We start from the raw sequence: 22859 nt of genomic DNA, 5'->3' as shown, positions 1-22859 counted from the left end.
ACTGACTTGTAACTTTAAACCGTAACAACTCTGAAGTTCCAATTGCTCGACAAGTGCCCTGTCCAGAAACAACACCTAGCTCCTACCCCTGTGGCCATGTTGATCTGAATTAAGTTAATAGGTATACATTATATGGTAGTAGCTCCTTCACCCTCTGGTATGCTAGATGGAGCTACTACCAAATGGTTTTACCTGTCCAATTCCTTCAGATCTACATGAAGTACCCAGGGATTGTTTCTGGACCGGGCCGTGAGCTGTTGTGAAATGGTGAGGATAGAGAACAGAAATCTGGATTAATACAAGCTAATAAGGGGCCAGGGATGGGGCTGGTCCCCTTGGAAATTTGGACGTGGAATGTATGTTACTGATTGCTCTAAAGATTTATTGTAACAATAGTTTTGGCCTTGGCCATGCATGCCATGTTGTACCGTTCAGAGGCTACCTGAACAGTCACATCACATCTTGAGTTGTTGTTGGAGGACCTGAGGCGCACAATGTTGTTATTACCAGTATCTCTTCCCGGTTAATGTATTGTAACCAATGATGTAGTGGAATCTTTTTATTCATTTGGTGAATAGCCTTATGCACTTATTATGCTAAATAATCATTGTTAGTGTTAGCCTTTTGTTTCTCAGCCACCTTTATATACCCACCTTTTTACCTCTACATCCCTGCTTGTAATTCTACACACATACAGTATACTTAGGTCCTTAGTTTGTTCCTATTAAAACGCTAGCCTTATCGTTTCCATATTTTGGCCAGAATTAAATAATTACAGATGGTGGATTTTCCACAACTCGTTTTCAGAAGTGTTTGACTTGCACAACAGTGTGTCCTGATTGGAGGGAGTTGACACTTGATTTAGCAATAAGCAGTCCCATTTCATGAGCCGGATGACTTTCCAGCCAGGTTTGCCATCCGCACTGAATAGGTCACAACATGGGACAGACAATTTCTAAGCTCACTAGGTCTGGGATGTGCTGCTGCTGTGCAAATCAAAGGCACTCCTGATAGCATAGTTGTGGAAAGTCCTCCAACCTCAATGATAGCGTTTCAGCCTTTGTTCTGTGCTCAGTCTACCTGGCAAATACATGAGTTCCACATCTTATTGGCTGCTAGTCAAATAATTGCTTTGAACTTTTGCCATCAAGATGTCTATTGATGCCGTGTTTCCAAATGTAAAGCTCCTCTTATCTGACTCAGTTTACTCCCTCATATAGCATTGGCTTTGTACTGTACCTAACAGATTGGACACCGAAGTTAGTGTGTGCTGTGAAAACTTCAAATGGACAGTTGTCATGGTAACAATAGAAAAGGGGGTGCATAGGGAACAACATTGAAGCAGACAGAAACCTACCGTAGATGCTGTGGCAAACTCCTGCAGTATCATTTTTGTTTTTCACACACATCAAATTGTTCATTAAACACTAATCAAGAATGTCTGAGTGTAGTTAGCTACAGATGATGCTAATTAACCCCAGAGTCTAAGCCTCTGGCAATATCAACTAAGCTACTAACATTTGAACTTTTTTTAAGACGCTCATAAGATGGATCATTCAGCTATTTGATTTAGAATTGTAGGACTCCTGTAGATATCCAAAAGAAATATAAAACAATTATTTGATGAAACATTGAATTTGGTATTACTGCTGTTAGCCCGTATTAGCATTGAATAGCACATTCGTACAGGGGGAAAAAATGTAGTCCAAAAATTAATCAACAGGAAGTACGATTTGAAGTGTCTGAAATGCATCTGAGAGATAGAGGAAAGCATCAGAGACGGGGGAAAAGGTTACATGTGCAACCCTGGTTCCAAAAAAAGCCTATTCAGCGCCATTCATTTTTACCGCACAGTCACAGATGAGCTGTGAAGCTTGTGAGCATTGTATAGCAAAACGGACGACATGTTCGTTCCAAATCCTGGGCTCAAACCATTCAGACTTTACAGACGTTTTTGTGAGAAGACTTGTGCAGAGTTGGCACCTCGACGGGACCGACTTTAGACAAGTCCTTTGAAGCTTGTGGGCGTCGTAGAGCAGAATGGACTACATGTTTCTATTTGTGAGTCTTGGCTTTTCAGAATAGGTTATAGTTATATAATAGTTTCATGCTCAAATCCTTCTGACTTTACAGAGATTTTCGTGAGAAGATCTGTTTTATGGATGTCTTCTGGTCTTACAAACACCGATGTAGCTTCCTTCATCCATTGTTTCTTGCGCAACAGCCAGAAAATCATATTTCCTCGTGTCACAAAACATCCGTGGGTAAATATATCAAGCAAAATAAATGGGACCGCTGTCACACAACAATAGCATGTTTTAGCCTTATGAGAATCTCAAAACCCTAAAAAGCAGCGCAGGAAAGAAATACCCCTGTTCAGTACATATATTTTTTTTTACAAACATATTTTTATTGTCACACACTGGATAGGTGCAGTGAAATGTGTTGTTTTACAGAGTCAGCCATAGTAGTACGGCGCCCCTGGAGCAAATTAGGGTTAAGTACCTTGCTGAAGGGCACATTGACAGATTTTCACCTTGTCGACGTGGGTATTCGAACCAGAGATCCTTTCATATACTGGCCCAAAGCTAGTCAGCAAAAGCCGTAAATATTTTTGATGGCCACGCATTCCGATTACTTCTTAAAAATAAAGATTTAGTCTCGGTACACTTTACTTGAAACCCAGTGTCATAATATGTCATAACAGCTGACATAACGTGCCATAACCTGTCATAATATGGTCATAACACTGTCATGACCCATATATATTTACACCTGTTGTGACATATATTGCGTTTATTTATGGCTGGTTATGACACCTACATAGGAGTGTCAAAACCCACATTTATTTAAATGAGTAATTTTCCCTGCCAAGAAATGGCCTTTCATTCGTAGGCTTGTTTCTTAGATCCTTTGTTGTTGTTGGGTCTATCATGTACATGCCCTTATGTCAGTCATCAGTCAAAAAGAGAATGTCTTGTCCTGCTCCTGAAATCTGCTCCTGCATTCAGCCCAGTCTTCAGCAACAGAGCATTGGGGTAGATAGGTGCATGTGTGCAACTTACAATGATAATTTAAGATGGTCAATTTCATAAAATGTTATATAACATAAACATACTATTGAAACTTAGGCTATGGTGTAATGGAATGTCTGGCCTTGTGTGGAAGGTTTTGAGAGTTTATGACATATTATGACATGGTTATGACTGTGTCATCAGGTGTAATGATGCTGGGTGTCAGGTAAAGTGTTACCAATATCTCAAACTCATGCACAGAGAAACACATGCGAAAGAGCTATTGTGTACTTCCCAAACACCCACTCTCAATCTTCCTTGCTCTCCCCCTATCTCTCTTTTTATCTCTGTCCCTTTCTCGCTCTCCCTCTCTCTCCCTCTCTCTTTCTCTGTGTATCAGTTGGCTGGAAGCTGTTACCACCCACACACACTCCGGCCTGACATAAAATGTACATTCAGAATATAAGCACGCACACACGCATGCACACACACACACACACACACACACACACAGATGTTCACAACAATGCAATCACACACAGACACAGAAGTTATTTCAGCGTTTGAATATTTTGTTGTGTGATATGTAATAATGCCACAGCAGAGTCATAAGGCATGTGTTTTCACTAGGATACCAGTTGTGTGTTTTATTATTGTTCCATGCCTCTGGTACAAGGCCCTGTGCAAAGCTATTTGATTTGTTCCTCACACACAAGTGTGAGAAATGCACTCTCATTTGCACATTTTGTGTCTGCGTGTGTGTGTGTGGTATGTTGGTGCGAATTTACTGCTGTTTTGTCCTGGAAAATGAACATGTTTGTAACTCTCAAGTCTCTTGCTCCAAATGTATAAGTTGTGCCAATGTCTTGTGGTTCAAGTGGAATTTATTGGTGTTGTTACCATGGATACCAAACAATGAGCTGGGATGTAGAATAGAACATAGAGAGAGAGTTGAATATTGCAAAACGTGCCAAATATACAGGATACAACCTATATTTTCTCTTTCTTTGATGTACATGTCAGGCCACGTTTTAAGCCCATATTTGGGATTATAATGTTACAATTAGGGTTGCAAAGGGTTGGAAACTTTCTGGTAAATTTCCAGAATTTGTCTGGATATTTTCCATGGGAAATTAAGTTTGGGAATTTTGCTTAAATTCATCAAAAAAGTTGGCTTATAACTGTGAACCTTTTTTGGTGGGATACACAAGGCGATTCTAGGTCTTGTGACATATTCTGGTTAAACTATCCCCAATTCAATGGAATTGCAACCCTCTGCATGCACAGTGCATTCTTCCATCACATGTACAGCTGATTCTCAAGATCTTGCATACTAATGAGATGCTATTGAGCCCACACTACTAGACTGTCTGAGCCAAGGACTACATACTTTCTGGTAAATTTAGATTACAATACTGGGTGGGGTGAATATATTTTATATGATATACATGATTTTTTTTTTAACTAGTAAATGATAGCCTTCAGCAAAGTGTGTTTAAATCATTTCTAACTTGTTAGCAATTTCTGCTGGTTAGTTGCTACCATGTGGGTTTTAGCTTGTCAAGCACTGATCTGTTTCACCTGTCTTTGTGCTTGTCTCCACCCCCCTCCAGGTGTCGCCCATTTTCCCCATTATCCCCTGTGTTTGTCTGTTGCCAGGTCATCTGGTTTGTCAAGCTTACCAGTGTTCGTCCTGTCAGGTCCTGTCTTTTTCCCTGCCTCTTTTTCTCGTCCTCCTGGTTTTTGACTCTTGCCTGTGTCACGCTCTGACCTTAGTTCTGTTATTATATTTTTGTTTTAGTATGGTCAGGGCGTGAGTTGGGTGGGCAGTCTATGTTTGTTTTTCTATGTTGGTTTTTGAGTTAGGCCTAGTATGGTTCTCAATCAGGAGCAGCTGTCAATTGTTGTCCCTGATTGAGAATCATACTTAGGTAGCCTGGTTTCACTTTTGAGTTGTGGGTGTTTATTTTCCGTGTTAGTGTCTGTGCCACACGGGACTGTTTCGGTTTGATTTACTTCGCGGTTATTGTTTTGTTCAGTGTTCGTTATTCATTAAAAAACATGAACACATGGTCCTCTGATCCTTCATACTACTCCTCTTCGTCAGGGTCAGGGACAGCCTGTCCCTGACCCTGAGACTGCCTGCCGTCCTGCACCTTTTCTCGACCTCTGGGTTACTGAACTCTGCCTGTCCCTGACCCTGAGACTGCCTGCTGTCCTGCACCTTTGCTCCACCTCTGGGTTACTGAACTCTGCCTGTCCCTGACCCTGAGCCTGCCTGCCGTCCTGCACCTTTTCTCGACCTCTGGGTTACTGAACTCTGCCTGTCCCTGACCCTGAGCCTGCCTGCCGTCCTGCACCTTTTCTCGACCTCTGGGTTACTGAACTCTGCCTGTCCCTGACCCTGAGTCTGCCTGCTGTCCTGCACCTTTGCTCCACCTCTATGTTACTAAACTCTGCCTGTCCCTGAGCCTGCCTGCCTTGACCTGTAATTTGCCTGCCCCTGGTGTTACAATAAACATTGTTACTTCGACACGGTCTGCATCTGGGTCTTACCTTATCCTAATAGTGCAAACTGGCCATGACTGACCCAGCAGACCCGGGCCAGCTGCGTGACTCCTGCAGTGTGGCTGACTATGCGGTGGTTTTCGGCACATTTCCAGCGTAGAGTGCTTGGAACCAAGAAGCACTGTTTGATATGTTCCAGCACAGCGTCTTGGAGGAAGTCAAGGACGAGCTTGCTGCTCGGGAGTTACCTACGGATCTCGATTCCCTCATCGCTTTGACCATCTGTATCGATGGGTGACTACGGGAATGACAGAGGGAGAGGAAATTAGACTTTGCTCAAAAGTCCTAGGATTCCACTGTGGCTTTGAGTCATCCCGGAAGTCCCGTTGCCAAGAGAACCCGAGGCCTCCCGACCTGCCCCGATAGTCGCCGGAGTCGGCTGAGTCACCGCTTCCCGAGCCTATGCAAATAGGTAAAGCTGGGCTATTGCCAGCGGAATGGCAATACAGGATCAACACGAAGAGTTGTCTGTATTGCGAGATTCTTGGTAATTTTTAGTCCTCTTGTCCTTTATAAGAGATCAGGCTCACTGGTAGGAGCCCTGTTCCTGCCATTCTGCTGTGTGGTAGCCAGTCTAAATCTTCCGGGTCCTCAATGATTCTGGGGCCTATGAGAGTTTTTTTGGATGCTACCCTGGCTTCCGAGCTGAACATCCCCTCTCCACTCCCATGGAGGTTAGAGAGCTGGACGGGCGCCCTATAGGCCGGGTCATTCATATTACCACTCCCATCAACCTACGGATGTCAGGGAATCACAGCGAGACTATTCAATTCCTGCTCATCAAGTCTCCTCAGATTTCCGTGGTATTGGGATTCTACTGGCTCCATCAAGACAATCCCCTCATCGACTGGGCTACTGGTGCCATCGTGGGCTGGAGTTTTATATTTGGCTTTGTTTCACTCCATAAACATTATTTAGGTATGCATAGAAACATCTAAAATAATATCCTCAGTTAGATTAGTCTAGCAGGCAGTACAATCCATTTTATAAAGGTGTTTAGATAATTACTAGTAGTGTTGCTCATTAAACAATGCATTAAAAAGAAGAGTTAACTCTCAATGGAAAATAAATTGAAATTCCGTAGCCTGCAGGCAAACAAACTCTAATGAAAGGTCTAATGAAAACTGAGTGACGGGCTGACAGCACATAATGTTCCTAATCAGTGGCAATTTCATCATGTAAATCTTGGTGGGACAAACAAACAAAACATTTTTTTGATGCATGCCAGCAAAGCCTTTACACAACACAACACTAAAAAATACATTAGTTGCACTTTAACGGTGACAAATGGTTCCCACAAACTGTTAGGGACTAGATAAAGCTGTCCCAACAGCAGACCTTTCTTTTCAGCCCCATGGAGTGAATCCTTACCACTGCTACACCTGGCTATGAGTGGAGCCTTGTCTGTAGCGAAATAGTTCATTCAGCCTCATTTACTGCCTTTTAAAAACGCATAGCTGATATGGCTGACTTGCTTAACCAAATGTGGTTTCTACTGACAATTGAGATGTACAACCTATGGCATAAGGGGGACGACGTTAATGAGACATTAATGAGCGCGCTAATGAGCGACATTAATTAGCAAGCTAGGATGGACATAGTCATTATAACTATTTGTTCAGCGCTTTTGAAATGTACAGCGACAGAATTCAGATAATGGGCCATTCTTTCAGTATTCTCCCTGTACACCAAGATAGAACCGTAGGATGAATAAAGGGGGCATATAAGCAGACAAGGAAAGTTCTTACAATATTCAATTATTATATTTCACTGGGGCCAAGCTTCCTGCCATCCAGGACCTATATAATAGGTGGTGTCAGAGGAAAGCCCATAAAATTGTCAGAGACTCCAGTCACCCAAGTTATAGACTGTTTTCCCTGCTACAGCACAGCAACTGGTACCGGAGCTCCAAGTCTAGGACCAAAAGGCTCCTTAACAGCTTCTACCCCCAAGCCATAAGACTGCTAAACAATTCATCAAATGGCCACCGGACTATTTACATTGACCCCCCTCCCTCCATTTGTTTTGTACACTGCTGCTAGTTGCTGTTTATTATCTATGCATAGTCACTTCACCCCGACCTACATGTATAAATTACCTCAACTAACCTGTACCCCTGCACATTGACTCGGTACCGGTACCCCCTGTATATAGACTCGTTATTGTTATTTTATTGTGTTACTCTTTATTATTTTTTACTTTAGTTTATTTGGTAAATATTTTCTTAACTCATCTTGAACTGCACTGTTGGTTAAGGGCTTGTAAGTAAGCATTTCACGGTAAGGTCTACACTTATTGTATTCGACGCATGTGACAAATACAATTTCATTTTATTTGATTTCAGGTCGGAGCTCTAGAAAGAGGCCCGAGTTCCCAACTTCCAAGTTGGTTGACCGTTCAAAACGTATTTTCACTGTCGGAGCTCGTTTTGTCCCTGAGTTCCCAGTTGTCTTGATCTCACTGAAGTCTGAGATCAGGGCAGCACCCAAGGGGCTTGAATTTTCTAGATCTCCCTGTAGATTTTTTTGCGGTGACGTAGTGTCCCCATGAGGGACAGAACACTGAGCCAATCACAGCGCAACTAGAGAACATCACCAAACCTCCGTATTTTCCGCTGGCTGCCCCACCATTACAGAAAGCACCGAGCTAGGCTGAAACACTTGCATTTTGGAGCTGCCTTACTCAACTAAGCAAAAAAGAGACCATGTTTGTATGCACATTTTATTATTATTATTTTTTACATTGGTTGGAAATTGATATGTGACACGTATTCATGCTAAAATAATATGGAAAACAGGCATACAAAAAAATATATAGAGATTTTTTTTTGCTAAACATGTGGGGCTCAAAACAGGTTGGGCTCTTCCCCACCTGCCCTGAATGATGGGTTACCACTGTTCCTAATGTACTAAAACAGACAGGACAGAACGTGGTCACCTTCTGAGAATGTGTGTATGACGTACAGTATTTTGTGCATTGAATCACAGATTTTTGGTATGCAGTTTTCATGTTTTTTGGACCTGGGTTTCAAGTGGTCTTAAACTGTACAGTAAAACAGAATTCTAAAATCTCTGGTTCTCCATCCCCTGCAATATTAGCAGGTACGTTTGGGTAGTTAAGGCTGTTCAGTCAGCTCACTTGTGCGTGCATAACTTGTTCCTGTGAGCAGGTCTTCTATAATCAACTTTTAAGATCTTGGTACTAAAAGTAAGCACTTAAAGCCTGAAATAACTTTCTGGCTGGTTGCATTGGATAGCACTTTTGTCCTTGTTTTGGAAATTTGTTATTTTTGTCCAAGATATGCTACTCAGGGCAATGAGCTGTTATGAAGCATTTACGAGAGCCAGGTGACACTAAGTTCTAAAATAGTTGCTCTGAAATGACTCATATTCTCCCAATATAAATCCTTATGTGAACTGGCTTTATGTGACTCAGTCTCTACATTCCTGCAATATTTTGGCCTGTTTGAGTCTTTAGGACACATATGTTATGACTGATTAATGATTTGACACTTTGGCTTTGTTTAATGGCAATTACAAATGCATACCATGTAGTCATCACTCCTGCTCAAGAGTCTACAAATTCTGGGTGATGCGAAACAACCTCATCATCTCACTGACCTTCTTCTCCGGCGAGCTCTGACCAACCAGAGTCTCTGACCAGCTCACATTAAACGGGTGTCGGTGACGGCCGCTGCCCTGAGTAGACAACGACATGGGGATTTTGTCTCCGATCTCAAAAATGTGTCTGTAACAGCTAACCGTTTAGTGTAGAAAATATATTTTCCACCGTTCCAGCTGTGTTAGATTGAGATTGAGGAGAATGCTTAACATTTTTAGATACAAATGTATGGAGAACAAGGTGGATCTTTGGTGATGCTGATTTAATCTAATGTTGTCCAAATATAATATGGAAATAATGGTCTATGGCTCTATGGTACTTAGGATTTTGTCTGCTTTGAGTCACACTGTGGCAGGGACGTTCAAGGTAGTTCTAAACGGGGCCTGTGTAGTTTGATACATTCAAACAAGACTGCTTTGGCACACGACCTTGGATTGCATTAAAGTATACCTCTCGTCTTTTTTCATACATAGTTTTGCAACGCAGCCACAAAAACCTGCAAGCCAATGAGAATGTTTTAGTGCTGACAATTGCAGTGACACTTTTCTTCTTTCCATGTTTAATCATGTTCTAGGATGATGTGGTGATTTTTTCTTCTCCCTCATAGAATGTGCTCATGAATGCCTTTTATATTATCAACTCATATTGAAGGACACATAAATCCATATAATAGTTTAGAATCTTAGGCACTTGTTTCACAACACCTGATTGCCCTCGGCAAGATTAATTATGCATGCTGAATGTGTATGAACTTTAGTGGTCTAATAATTGGTGACGTAATGAATTAATTAATTTGCCTATTTCAAATTAATAATGTTGTATAAGGGCATCAGTAATAGTTTTTTTTTTTAAAGAGAACAATTAACTTCAAACTCAGATTAGTAGTTTAGCATCCGTTCATCAAGTCTGATACACTACATACATGTGGACACCTGCAAGTCGAACATCTCATTACCAAATCATGGGCATTAATATGGAGTTGGTCCATTCTTTGCTGCTATAACAGCCTCCACTAATCTGGGAAGGCTTTCCACTAGATGTTGGAACCTTGCTGTGGGGACTTGCTTCCATTCAGCCACAAGAGCATTAGTAAAGTCGGGCACTGATGTTGGACGATTAGGTCTGGCTCGCAGTCGGTATTCCAATTATTCCCAAAGGTATTCAATTGGGTTGAAGTCAGGGCTCTGTGCAGGCCAGTCAAGTTCTTCCACAAAGATCTCGACAAACCATTTCTGTATGGACCTTGCTTTGTACATGAGGGAATTGTCATGCTAAAACAGGAAAGGGCCTTCCCGTTGCCGCAAGTTGGAAGCACAGAGTTGTCTAGAATGTCATTGTATGCTGTAGCTTTAACATTCCCCTTCACTGGAACTAAGGGGCCTAGCCCGAACCATGAAAAACAGCCCCAGACCATTATTCCTCCTCCACCAAACTTTACAGTTGCCACTATGCATTGGGGCAGGTAACGTTCTCCTGGACTCCGCCAAACCCAGATTCGTCCGTCGGACTGCCAGATGGTGAAGCTTGATTCATCACTCCAGAGAACACGTTTCCACTGCTCAAGAGTCCAATGGTGGCGAGCTTTACATCACTCCAGCCCAAGCTTGGCATAGCACATGGTGATATTTGGCTTGTGTGCGGCTGCTCGGCCATGGAAACCCATTTCATGAAGCTCCCGACAAAAAGTTATTGTGCTGACGTTGCTTCCAGAGGCACTCATTAGTGAGTGTTGCAACCGAGGACAGATGACTTTTACATGATATGTGCTTCAGCGCTTGGCTGTCCCATTCTGTGAGCTTTTGTGGCCTACCACTTCGCTGCTGAGCCTTTGTTGCTCCCAGACATTCCCCCTTCACAATAACAGCACTTACAGTTGACCGGGGCAGCTCTAGCAGGGCAGAAATGTAATGAACTGACTTGTTGGACAGTGCCACGTTGAAAGTGGCTGAGCTCCTAAGTAAGACCAGTCTTCTGCCAATGCTTTTCTAAGGAGATTGCAGGGCTGTGTGCTCAAATGTATACACCTGTCAGCAACGGGTGTGGCTGAAATAGCTGAATCCACTAATTTGAAGGTGTCCACATTCTTTTGCGTATATAATGTATTATACTTATTTGTTTAGTTTTTGGGGGTTGATCAGCTTTACTATTGCATATAGATTGTGGCTTCCACCAATGTAATTCTTTACATAATTTCCAATCCTCCATATATTTTTTGGGGTAAAAATATTTAAAATATATATAGAGTGCATTTGGAAAGTATTCAGAACCCTTCCCTTTTTCAAAATGTTGTTACATTACAGCCTTATTCTAAAATGTATTAAATTGTTTTTTCCTCATCAATCGACACAGAATACCAAATTATGAAAAAGCGAAAACAGTTATTTTATACATTTTTGCTAATTTATTACAAATAAAAACAGTAATAACTTATTTACATAAGTATTCCTACTCTTTGCTATTAGACCCCAAATATAGCTCAGTTGCATCCTGTTTCCATTGATCATCCTTGAGTTGTTTCTACAACTTGATTGGAGTCCACCTGTGGTATATTCAATTGATTGGACATGATTTGGAAAGGCACACACCTGTCTATATTAGATGATAGTGCATGTCAGAGCAAAAATCAAGCCATGAGGTCGAAGGAATTGTCCGTAGAGCTCCGAGACAGGATTGTGTTGAGGCACAGATCTGGGGAAAGTAACAAAAAAGGTCCCCAAGAACAAAGTGGCCTTCATCATTCTTAAATGGAAGAGGTTTGGAGGGGACAAAATGGCGCCGTAGAGAGAACACTGTGTTTCAGCGAGCTCCCGTGGCATTCGTAAATGTATATTTTTACATTAATCTCCTAGCTTGAAAAAGTGGTAGAATTGGCTAAATAAGTTGTCCTACAATGAGTCTTGACGGCTATTTCTCAAAATCTCCGACAACATGCCCAACAGAACTACTAAGAACTCTAATAAAACCACCATCCCTGTAGATGTGCAGGAGGAGCTAGCTAACGTTAGCCGAAGCACAATGGACCTGGTGATTCAAAATATGACTGACTGATGACGGATAACATTACTAAAGTGATCGATGTTGATGAGGCGGAAGGAAGAATGGCTACAGTGGAAACTTCAACTACATCTATGGACACTAAGATAAAAGGACGAGAAACAGGTGCGCGAAATGGCGGAGCACATTGACGACTTGGATAATCGAGGACGCAGATTCAATATTCGTGTTGTGGGACTCTGGGATTTTGAAGAGACACATTCAGTACACATTTTGAGGAATGGATCCCTGGCTACCTACAAATGGACACTAAGGCTGGTCGTGTGAAGCTGGACAGAGCCCATCGCTCTCAAGCACCGATACCCGGTCCCAACCAGCGCCCACGGCCAGTGGTTATGAAGTTCCACAACTTCACCGACAAGCAGCGCGTCATGGATGCGGCTAGAAACATCGGCTCTGACGGTAGTCAACGTAAAGGTCCAAAGGTCTCATTCTTCAATGATTATTCCACAGCGGTTGTACGAAGACGCAAAGTGTTTGATGAGGCGAAGGCTCGACTCAAGAGAATGAAGATGGACTACGCACTGCTGTACCCGGCCACATTGAAGGTTATGGTCAACGGATCGCCTAAAAAACTCTACACACCTGAAGAGGCAACTGCGTTTATTGACTCTCTCGGGTAAATAACTTTAAGCTGCACCTCCGCAGCATTGGATAACTTTTTTATTTTTATTTGAATCTGATCATGAAACAGTGATGTGAGTTCTCACATGCTCCGGCTCAGTAATATTTGTATCTTTATTATTTTTCTTGCTAAAGTTACTGCTGCTATAGCTCAGGCTGAGATATGTGTGAATCTGTATTGGTGCCCAGGCTTGGTTTTAGGTGGAAGAGCCTCAATCTTCTTCTATTGATTTTCATTTCCATATATATATATAAAGGATGAGGCTATTGAGTGGCAATGCGGACTTAAGAGTCTACATTGGAAAGTTGAAATCCCCTGCATGTTAGCTAGTGGGAAAACCCCCTTTTGGATCTTTACATGTTTAATTTTTGGGTTTAGTATAGTTCGAGTTCAGGGTTCATATCGTTTGTTTATGCCCGGTGAGATAGAGGAGAGTTCAACACATGGAAGAAGGTACCACCCCACTTTTACAGTGGGATCCAGTCTGGATATTGAATGGTCAAGATACAATGGCAGGTAACAGACTGCATTTATGTACATGGAACATTAGAGGGAGCCATAACCCCATTAAAAGGAAGAAGGTACTGTCTTTTTTGAAAAAAGAAAATATTGATATTGCCCTGTTGCAAGAAACTCATTTGGATGATAAGGAGCATATGAAATTACAACAAGGGGGGTTTGGTCAAGTGTTTTTCTCATCATTTACATCCAGAAGTAGAGGTGTGCCAATTCTTGTGAAATAACTTAACACTTAAGGTCTTGAATTGTGTGAAAGAAAAAATTGGTCGCTTTGTTATAATTAATGGTACTTTACAAGGGCAGAACATTTCCATAATGAATATTTACTCCCCCCCCCCCCTGCCCATCCCCCTGATTTCCTCACTAAGGTATTTCTAGACTTTTCAGAATTTAACTCAGACACTGCAGTGGTTGGAGGAGATTTTAATTGTTTGTTGAAAACCTTATTGATAAGTTTCCCAGCGGTATAGCTTCACTCTCTCCTCAAGCTAAGTCACTTAAAGCTATTTGTGATGATCTGGGGTATGCTGATGTTTGGAGAACTTTTCATCCATCCAACAGAGAGTTCACTTTTTTCTCTGCACCTCATGGATGTCAGACTAGAATAGATTACTGTTTTATGCACAGGACGTCTTTGCAGTCTGTTTGATCCTCTAGGATAGGAAGCATAGTCATATCTGATCATGCAGAGGTGATCCTGGACATAATACTTCAATCGTTCATTGGAGGTTGAAGACAACCATTCTTAAAGACCATACATTCACATCATATTTTATTACAGAGTTTAAAGCATTTTTCTCTAACTCTCAATCAACATATAACCCCTCGCTCCTTTGGGAAACATGTAAAGCGTACGCCAGGGGTCTGATTATGTCATACACAGCCACTAAGAGACGGAAATAGCGTGAAAAGCAAAAAACATTAGAGGGTGAATTAGGAACTAAAGAGAAGGACTACATTAAAACTCCCACTCCTGCCCTATTAAAGGAAATATCAGTCCTTAGATCAACGTTGGACTCTATCCTAACACAGGACGCTGAAAAGAAAATGAGATTTGTCAGGCAAAAGCTATATGAACATGGCCAGGAAAGTACTTGGCATACCTAGCTAAAAAGAGAGCTGACTCTCAGTCAATTGCTACTATTACTGATTCTGATGGCAATCATTTATATGAAAATAAATTGATAAATGACTAATTTAAGAAATTTTATGCAAACCTTTATGCCTCAGAACTGCCAAATGATGCACCCAAATTAATGGAGAACTTATTTTCTAAGATTGAGCTCCCTACTATCTCCGAAGAACAGAGGTATCTCCTTAATGCCCCTATTACAGAGGAAGAAATAATGTTCACAATTAAGAATCTGCAAAATGGTAAGGCCCCAGGACCAGACGGGTTTTGTAGTGAGTTCTATAAAGAGTTACATGGCCTGATCCTTGAGCCATTGCGTGATATGTTTAACTACTCATTTTCAAATGACCAGCTCCCTCAAACGCTGAGAGAAGCCAACATATCACTTATTCTCAAAAATGGAAAATATCCAGAGTCTTGTTCCTCGTACAGACCAATTTCCCTTCTGAATGTGGATAGAAAATTGCTTTCTAAAATTCGAACCACAAGATTAGAGGACTCACTGCCACTAATTGTGAAAGGAGACCAAACTGGCTTCATTAAGGGCCGTAAGTCATGCAACAATGTCAGGCGGCTTCTTAATGTAATTCAAGCCTACCAACAAAGTGCTATGGATGGTCTTGTGCTCTCCCTAGACGCTGAGAAAGCATTTGATCATGTGGAGTGGTCTTACCTATTCTTTGCTCTAAATAATTTTGGTCTAGGGGACAACTTTATAAAATGGGTGAAAGTTTTATATGATGATCCTCAGGCTGCTGTCCTTACTAATGGGCTAAGGTCAAATAGCTTCTCTTTATACAGAGGTACCAGACATGGCTGTCCTTTGTCCCCTCTCCTATTTGCACTCGATATGGAACCTCTAGCCGAGGCCATCAGGGTAACGCCTGCTATACAGGGGCTGCTCATTGGTGATGTTCACCATAAAATAAGCTTGTATGCTGATGATGTCCTGATATTCATCTCTAGTCCCGAGACTTCAATTACATCTCTTATTAATATTATTGAATTATTCTGCGAATTCTCAGGCTACAAGATTAACTTAACTAAATCAGAGGCTATGCCACTTGGTAACCTTCACTCTGTACCTAATACTTCTCCCCCCTTCCCTTTTAAATGGTCTCCCTCGGGTTTTATGTATCTGGGTATATTTGTAACTCCTAAATTCCAGCAAATGTACAAAGCCAATTTTGTTCCCTTGTTTGATACAATAAGACAGGATCTGGAGCGCTGGAACTCTCTCCCGATTTCTTGGTTGGGTAGAATATCCCTCTTGAAAATGAACATTTTACCTAGACTACTTTACCCAATCCAAATGATCCCAGTATTACTCTCCAATAAGGTAATAAAGGATGTAAATGGATGGCTAAGTTCCTTTTATATGGAGTAAACGCAAGCCAAGACTTAATATCAGGTTCTATCAGTGGTGTGCCCACCTATGTTATATTTCTGAATGGATCACAAACAATGACTCCTCTATTTGGTTAGACAATGAGACTTCTCTTTCAAAATACCCCTTACAGGATCTTTTATTTTTCAGAAGTTTCAAGTCTGTAGAAGATCACTGCAATAATCCTATTACACTTAACACACTCAAAGTATGGAGGTCAGTTCAACGCTTCCTGGGAAGGTCCAAGCTAACCTCTGCTCTTACCCCAATTCTTAACAACCCAGATTTGAGTCCAGGATTGTATGGATGCTGGCTTTAACTTTTGGCTTAATAAGGGGATACGCAGACTAAATGACTTATTTGCTGATAAGATTTTATTGTCATTTGAGCAGATGGTCGAGAAATACCAACTCCCAAAGCAGGACTTTTTCCACTTCCTACAAGTAAGACATTATATTCTGAAGAGCACCACCTTAATTGGTAACCCTGATATGTCTGTCATTGAAATAATGTTTTTTTCCCCACAAAGGAAAATGTCTGTAAGTCTGTTTTATGATGCTTTAAGGTCCTTTTCTGCTGTCAACACACAGAGGGTGAAACAAGTGTGGGAGAAAGAATTGTCTCTTACTATTGACGAAGAGATGTGGGAGGACATTTGGAGATATGCAAAAAAAATTCTACATGTACTAGAGCAATCCAATTAAGAATAATACACCGATTGCATATATCCCCAAATCGCAGACATGCTTTTAGCCCCTCTTCCTCTTCTCCTCAGTGTCTTAAATGTAAAACTGATACAGGCACCCTAACACATTGTTTATGGTCATGTACCAAAATACAAACATGCTGGTCTGGTGTTCTGCGAGAAATTGAAAAGATCCTAGGGGTTGATCTAGAATTGGACCCAGTTTCTTTACTGTTGGGTCTCCCTAGTAGGCAGGTTACTTCTGTGGGTAAGAGGAGGCTTTACAACATCCTTACCTTCGCAGCGAGGAAAAACATAATTTTACAGTGGATTAGTGATAAGGTTCCTTCTATTAAAGATTGGCATAAGATACTATTTGAATGGGTGCCTCTGGAATATCTGACATGTACATTGCATTCTAAAACAGATCAGTTCTACAAAGTATGGGAACCTTATCTAAATTACCTAGAACCTGAGGTATCAGCTATTATGCTGCAAGGATTCTCTTAGAATGGTGGTGATCTATGTATTTCAGAATTACACTGTACGTTTCATGTGTGGGACCTAAATTCTTGGTTTAAACTGAGCTTTTTTGTTTAATTTCTGTTTCTGTTTCAGACGCAATGATGGGGATGAGGTGAGGAAGGGGATGGGGTGGGGATGGGTTGCGGGAAGTGGAAAATTGTGTACGTATGTATGGCTGTGTATGTATGTATGTATGTATGTATGTATGTATGTATGTATGTGTGTATGTGTGTGTGTGTGTGTGTGTGTGTGTGTGTGTGTGTGTGTGTGTGTGTGTGTGTGTGTGTGTGTGTGTGTGTGTGTGTGTGTGTGTGTGTGTGTGTGTGTATATATATACACACACACAGTGGGGCAAAAAAGTATTTAGTCAGCCACCAATTGTGCAAGTTCTCCCACTTAAAAAGATGAGAGAGGCCTGTAGTTTTCATCATAGGTACACTTCAACTATGACAGACAAAATTAGAAAAACAAATCCAGAAAATCACATTGTAGGATTTGTAATGCATTTATTTGCAAATTATGGTGGAAAATAAGTATTTGGTCAATAACAAAAGTTTATCTCAATACTTTGTTATATACCCTTTGTCATTGCCAACAGAGGTCAAACGTTTTCTGTAAGTCTTCACAAGGTTTTCACACACTGTTGATAACAAAAGTTTATCTCAATACTTTGTTATATACCCTTTGTCATTGCCAACAGAGGTCAAACGTTTTCTGTAAGTCTTCACAAGGTTTTCACACACTGTTGCTGGTATTTTGGTCCAAAATAAGTATTTGGTCAATAACAAAAGTTTATCTCAATACTTTGTTATATACCCTTTGTCATTGCCAACAGAGGTCAAACGTTTTCTGTAAGTCTTCACAAGGTTTTCACACACTGTTGATAACAAAAGTTTATCTCAATACTTTGTTATATACCCTTTGTCATTGCCAACAGAGGTCAAACGTTTTCTGTAAGTCTTCACAAGGTTTTCACACACTGTTGCTGGTATTTTGGTCCATTCCTCCATGCAGATCTCTTCTAGAGCAGTGATGTTTTGGGGTTGTTGCTGGGCAACACTGACTTTCAACTCCCTCCAAAGATTTTCTATGGGGTTGAGATCTGGAGACTGGCTAGGCCACTCCAGGACCTTGAAATACTTCTTAGGAAGCCACTCAATCGTTGCCCGGGGGTGTGTGTTTGGGATCATTGTCATGCTGAAAGACCCAGCCACGTTTCATCTTCAATGTCCTTGCTGATGGAAGGAGGTTTTCACTCAAAATCTCACGATACATGGCCCCATTCATTCTTTCCTTTACACGGATCAGTCGTCCTGGTCCCTTTGCAGAAAAACAGCCTCAAAGCATGATGTTTCCACCCCCATGTTTCACAGTAGGTATGGTGTTCTTTGGATGCAACTCAGCATTCTTTGTCCTCCAAACACAACGAGTTGAGTTTTTACCAAAAAGTTATATTTTGGTTTCATCTGAACATATGACATTCTCCCAATCTTCTTATGGATCATCCAAATGCTCTCTAGCAAACCTCAGACGGGCCTGGACATGTACTGGCTTAAGCAGGGGGACACGTCTGGCACTTCGGGATTTGAGTCCCTGGCGGCGTAGTGTGTTACTGATGGTAGGCTTTGTTACTTTGGTCCCAGCTCTCTGCAGGTCATTCACTAGGTCCCCCCGTGTGGTTCTGGGATTTTTGCTCACCGTTCTTGTGATCATTTTGACCCCACGGCGTGAGATCTTGCGTGGAGCCCCAGATCGAGGGAGATTATCAGTGGTCTTGTATGTCTTCCCTTTCCTAATAATTGCTCCCACAGTTGATTTCTTCAAACCAAGCTGCTTACCTATTGCAGATTCAGTCTTCCCAGCCTGGTGCAGGTCTACAATTTTGTTTCTGGTGTCCTTTGACAGCTCTTTGGTCTTGGCCATAGTGGAGTTTGGAGTGTGACTGTTTGAGGTTGTGGACAGGTGTCTTTTATACTGATAACAAGTTCAAACAGGTGCCATTAATACAGGTAACGAGTGGAGGACAAAGGAGCCTCTTAAAGAAGAAGTGACAGGTCTGTGAGAGCCAGAAATCTTGCTTGTTTGTAGGTGAACAAATACTTATTTTCCACCATAATTTGCAAATAAATTCATTAAAAATCCTACAATGTGATTTCTGGATTTTTTTTCCCTCAATTTGTCTGTCATAGTTGAAATGTACCTATGATGAAAATTACAGGCCTCTCATCTTTTTAAGGGGGAGAACTTGCACAATTGGTAGCTGACTAAATACTTTTTTGCCCCACTGTATATATACGCAGGTATGTGTAAGTGAGTGCTGTTTTTTGTTGTTGCTTTGTCTCCGTTGTTGTATCTCTTAATATAGGTGAACATTGTGAAATTCCAATAAAAAATACTGTTACAAAAACAAAAATGGAAGAAGTTTGGAACCACCAAGACTCTTCCTATTTCTGTCTGCCCGGCCAAACTGAGCTATCGAGGGAGAAGGGCTCCAGTCAGAGTGACCAAGAACCCGAGCTCCAGAGTTCCTTTTTGGAGATGGTTGTTTTCCTGGAAGGTTTTCCCATCTCTGCAGCACTCCACCAGTGTGGCCTATATGGTCGATTGGCCAGACGGAAGCCATTCCACATTAACATGCACATGACAGCTTTCTTGGTGTTTGCCATTGGTGTTTGCCAAATGGCACCTAAAGGACAGACCATGAGAAGCGTCACATCTGGAGGAAACCTGGCACCATCCCTACGGTGAAGCATGGTGGTGGCAGCATGCTGTGGGGATGTTTTTCAGCGGCAGGGACTAGTGGACTATTCAGAATCAAGGCAAAGATGAACAGAGCAAAGTACAGAGAGATCCTTGATGAAAACCTGCTCCCAGAGCACTCAGGACCTCAGACTCGGGTGAAGGTTCAACTTCCAACAGGACAACTACCCTAAGCACACAGCCAAGACAACGCATGAGTGGCTTCGGGACAAGTCTCTGAATGTCCTTGAGTGACCCAGCCAGAGCCCTGACTTGAACCCGATCAAACATCTCTGGAGAGACCTGAAAATAGCTGTGCAGCGACGCTCCCCATCCTACCTGACAGAGCTTGAGAGGATCTGTAGAGAAGAATGGGAGAAACTCCCCAAATACAGGTGTGCTTCATACCCAATAAGACTTGTTAAAGGTGCTTCAACAAAGTGCTGAGTAAAGGGTCTGCATACTAAATGTGATATTTAAGTTTTTTTTTAAATGAGACATTAGCAAAAATGTCTTTAAAAAACGTTTTGCTTTGTCATTATGGGGTATTGTGTGTAGATTGATGAGGGAAAAAATGATGTAATACATTTTAGAATAAGGCTATAACGTAACAAAATATGAAAAAAGTAAAAGGGTCTGAATACTTTCCCAATACATTGAGTTCTATCTGTCAAGTAATTTTTAAACCAGTTGCATGCAGCCTGGTCTAGGCCAATTGATGAAAGCCTCGGAATTAGCAGTGAGTGATCAACAGTATCGAAAGCCTTTGACAGGTCAATGAAGAGGGCAGCACAATGATGCCTTTTATCCATACAGTTAAGCACATAATTTACAACTATGCACTGGAGATAGTGCTTTGATGTTGATCTGACCTGGTATTAAACCTGACTGATGTACATTTAGAATACATTTCAAAGATGAGAAAGATCACAATCACAAGGGTCAAGGGTGACAAGGGTCACCAACTTTGTGAAGTGGGAGTACATGGGCCACCTTCCAAACCTTGGGATAGTACCAATAATTGTCAGGTAAACAATATGGGTTAATGGTTTCGCAGCCAGGGGGACAGAGAGCTGCATCAAAATTGATCAAGCTCATCAGCTGTAGTGGATTTTTTCCCCCTCAATCTAAAGCAAGGCATGTAGCACATCACAAATAGTTAATTGTTGAAATGAAAACAAAGATTAACTAGAAGTTGACAGGTTAACTGTCGAGTCAGCTAGAGGCTGGCAGAGGGAAGAGCAGTTGATTTACTGACCAGGGTCAACTACACCACCTTTTCTCTCAAATAAAAAGCCTGCCGAGATAGAATGACAATTAAAATAATCACTTATCCCATTCTTCTCAGTTATGATGCCAAAGTCAGACAGAACTTGCTTAGGCAGTGAAGAAGAGGAATTTATACGCTTCAGTGCATTTCATTGCTGTTTTCCAAAATTTTGAAGGATCACCAGCAGAGTCAGAGTTGGAGCTTAAACAGTAGCTTGATTTAGCTTTCTTAATCGAGATAATACATCTATTAAACGTCTGAAAGATTGCCAGTCTACTACACAGTCAGTTTTCCATGCTTTGGCCCAAGCCTGATAGCTCATCTGAATGAGCTCTGATCACTCAGAAGAAATCTGATCTATCTTTGACTCTGAATTGTTTAAACGGTGCGTGTTTGTCTGCCAGAGGAATAAATATCGAGGAGACATTTTCTAGAGCCAACTTAGGGTCAGGTATACAGGAGACAGTGGATAAATCAGAGTAGAACATGTCATCTTGAGCAGAAAACAGGATTTTGCTAGTTCGTATCTCTAATGCATACTATGGGACAATAATCACTGAGATCATATGAGAATACTCCACTAGACAAGTATTTATGGGGGTTATTAGTAAGAATTAAATCAAATAATGTTTTTCACATTTAACTGTGTGGGTTTTGATATCAATTAAGTCAGATTAAAATCAATGCATCCATCTTAAATTGATCTGAGGCCGGGGATAGCCAATCCAGATTCAAATTCCAGCAGAGACAATAATATTTTTGTGATAATCTACCTCTACCTCATATTGCACAATGTTTCCAATACAGCATAGGCTTTTTTAGATGAAAATTACAGTTGCGTATTGGTGTGTGTGTGTGTGTGTTCGTGCATGTATCTATGTATGTATACAACCTAAATAAGGGATTGCTTTTAGGGTCTGTTATTATTACTTAATTGATTGCTATGTATCAACTCACATTAAAATGCGTAGCCCTTCTTAGAGAAATGACTAGCAGGGGACATTTGTTAGGCAGCAGGATGAAAAGAAAAAGAAGAGAAAGGAGAGGGTACAGAGGAGAGGGGAGGATGACAGAGAGAAAAAGACGAGAGGGGAGTACACCACTGGAATTATGTAAAAGAGTGCGTGGGAGAGAAGAACAGATGAGAAGGAGAGTGAGTATTTATAGTGCCTTAAGTATTCAGAAGGTTGCCATTGCTCTACTGGGAAACTGAGGAAAATGTCAGATATTGACTGTCCGATATTAAGGGGAAATAAAGAGGGTGTGGGTGTAACCATAGGAATTGAATTGGTAGAAAATAGCCTGTTTGTTTACAGTCTGGCAACCATCTTGTTGGGGTGGTTTGAGATATTTAATTTACCAATGCTTTAAACAACAAAGTCGATGACCTTATGTTATAGGTTGTATAGAAGTCGAGTAGAGGGAGTGCTATTCATATATAATTGATCATATGATTATATAGGTATCCCCCCCAGTTGGCTAGCCAACTGAAGCTCCCTCAGTCGCTTGGCTCGATGGAGAGGGGGGCACAAAAGTGTTGACGCAGGGGATAATTCTCATCTGCCCATACGCCAAGGAGTACTTTCATATAGTCTGCCCTCCAGTTGGTGGTTATTTTCCATTTTCACGTAATTTTGCTGGTGGCCTACTTTCGTATCTGCTTCTGCATGTAGACATATATGATGTGGACATATGGCTAGCATTTCTTCATTGTGTAGCT

At 41.4% G+C, this 22859-nt stretch overlaps 1 protein-coding gene across 3 annotated transcripts in view; it reads left to right on the top strand.

Annotated features, from left to right (window-relative positions):
• Window positions 1-22859, top strand: part of LOC110488218 (ras/Rap GTPase-activating protein SynGAP) — a 110447-nt gene that overhangs the window by 58243 nt on the left and 29345 nt on the right. The gene's annotated exons all lie outside the window — the stretch shown is intronic.

This window comes from Oncorhynchus mykiss, chromosome 32 (assembly GCF_013265735.2).
Source record: "Oncorhynchus mykiss isolate Arlee chromosome 32, USDA_OmykA_1.1, whole genome shotgun sequence".
NCBI lineage: Eukaryota > Metazoa > Chordata > Actinopteri > Salmoniformes > Salmonidae > Oncorhynchus > Oncorhynchus mykiss.
The sequence above is the reverse complement of the archived record's forward strand: the minus strand, read 5'-3'. Positions and strand labels throughout refer to the sequence as shown.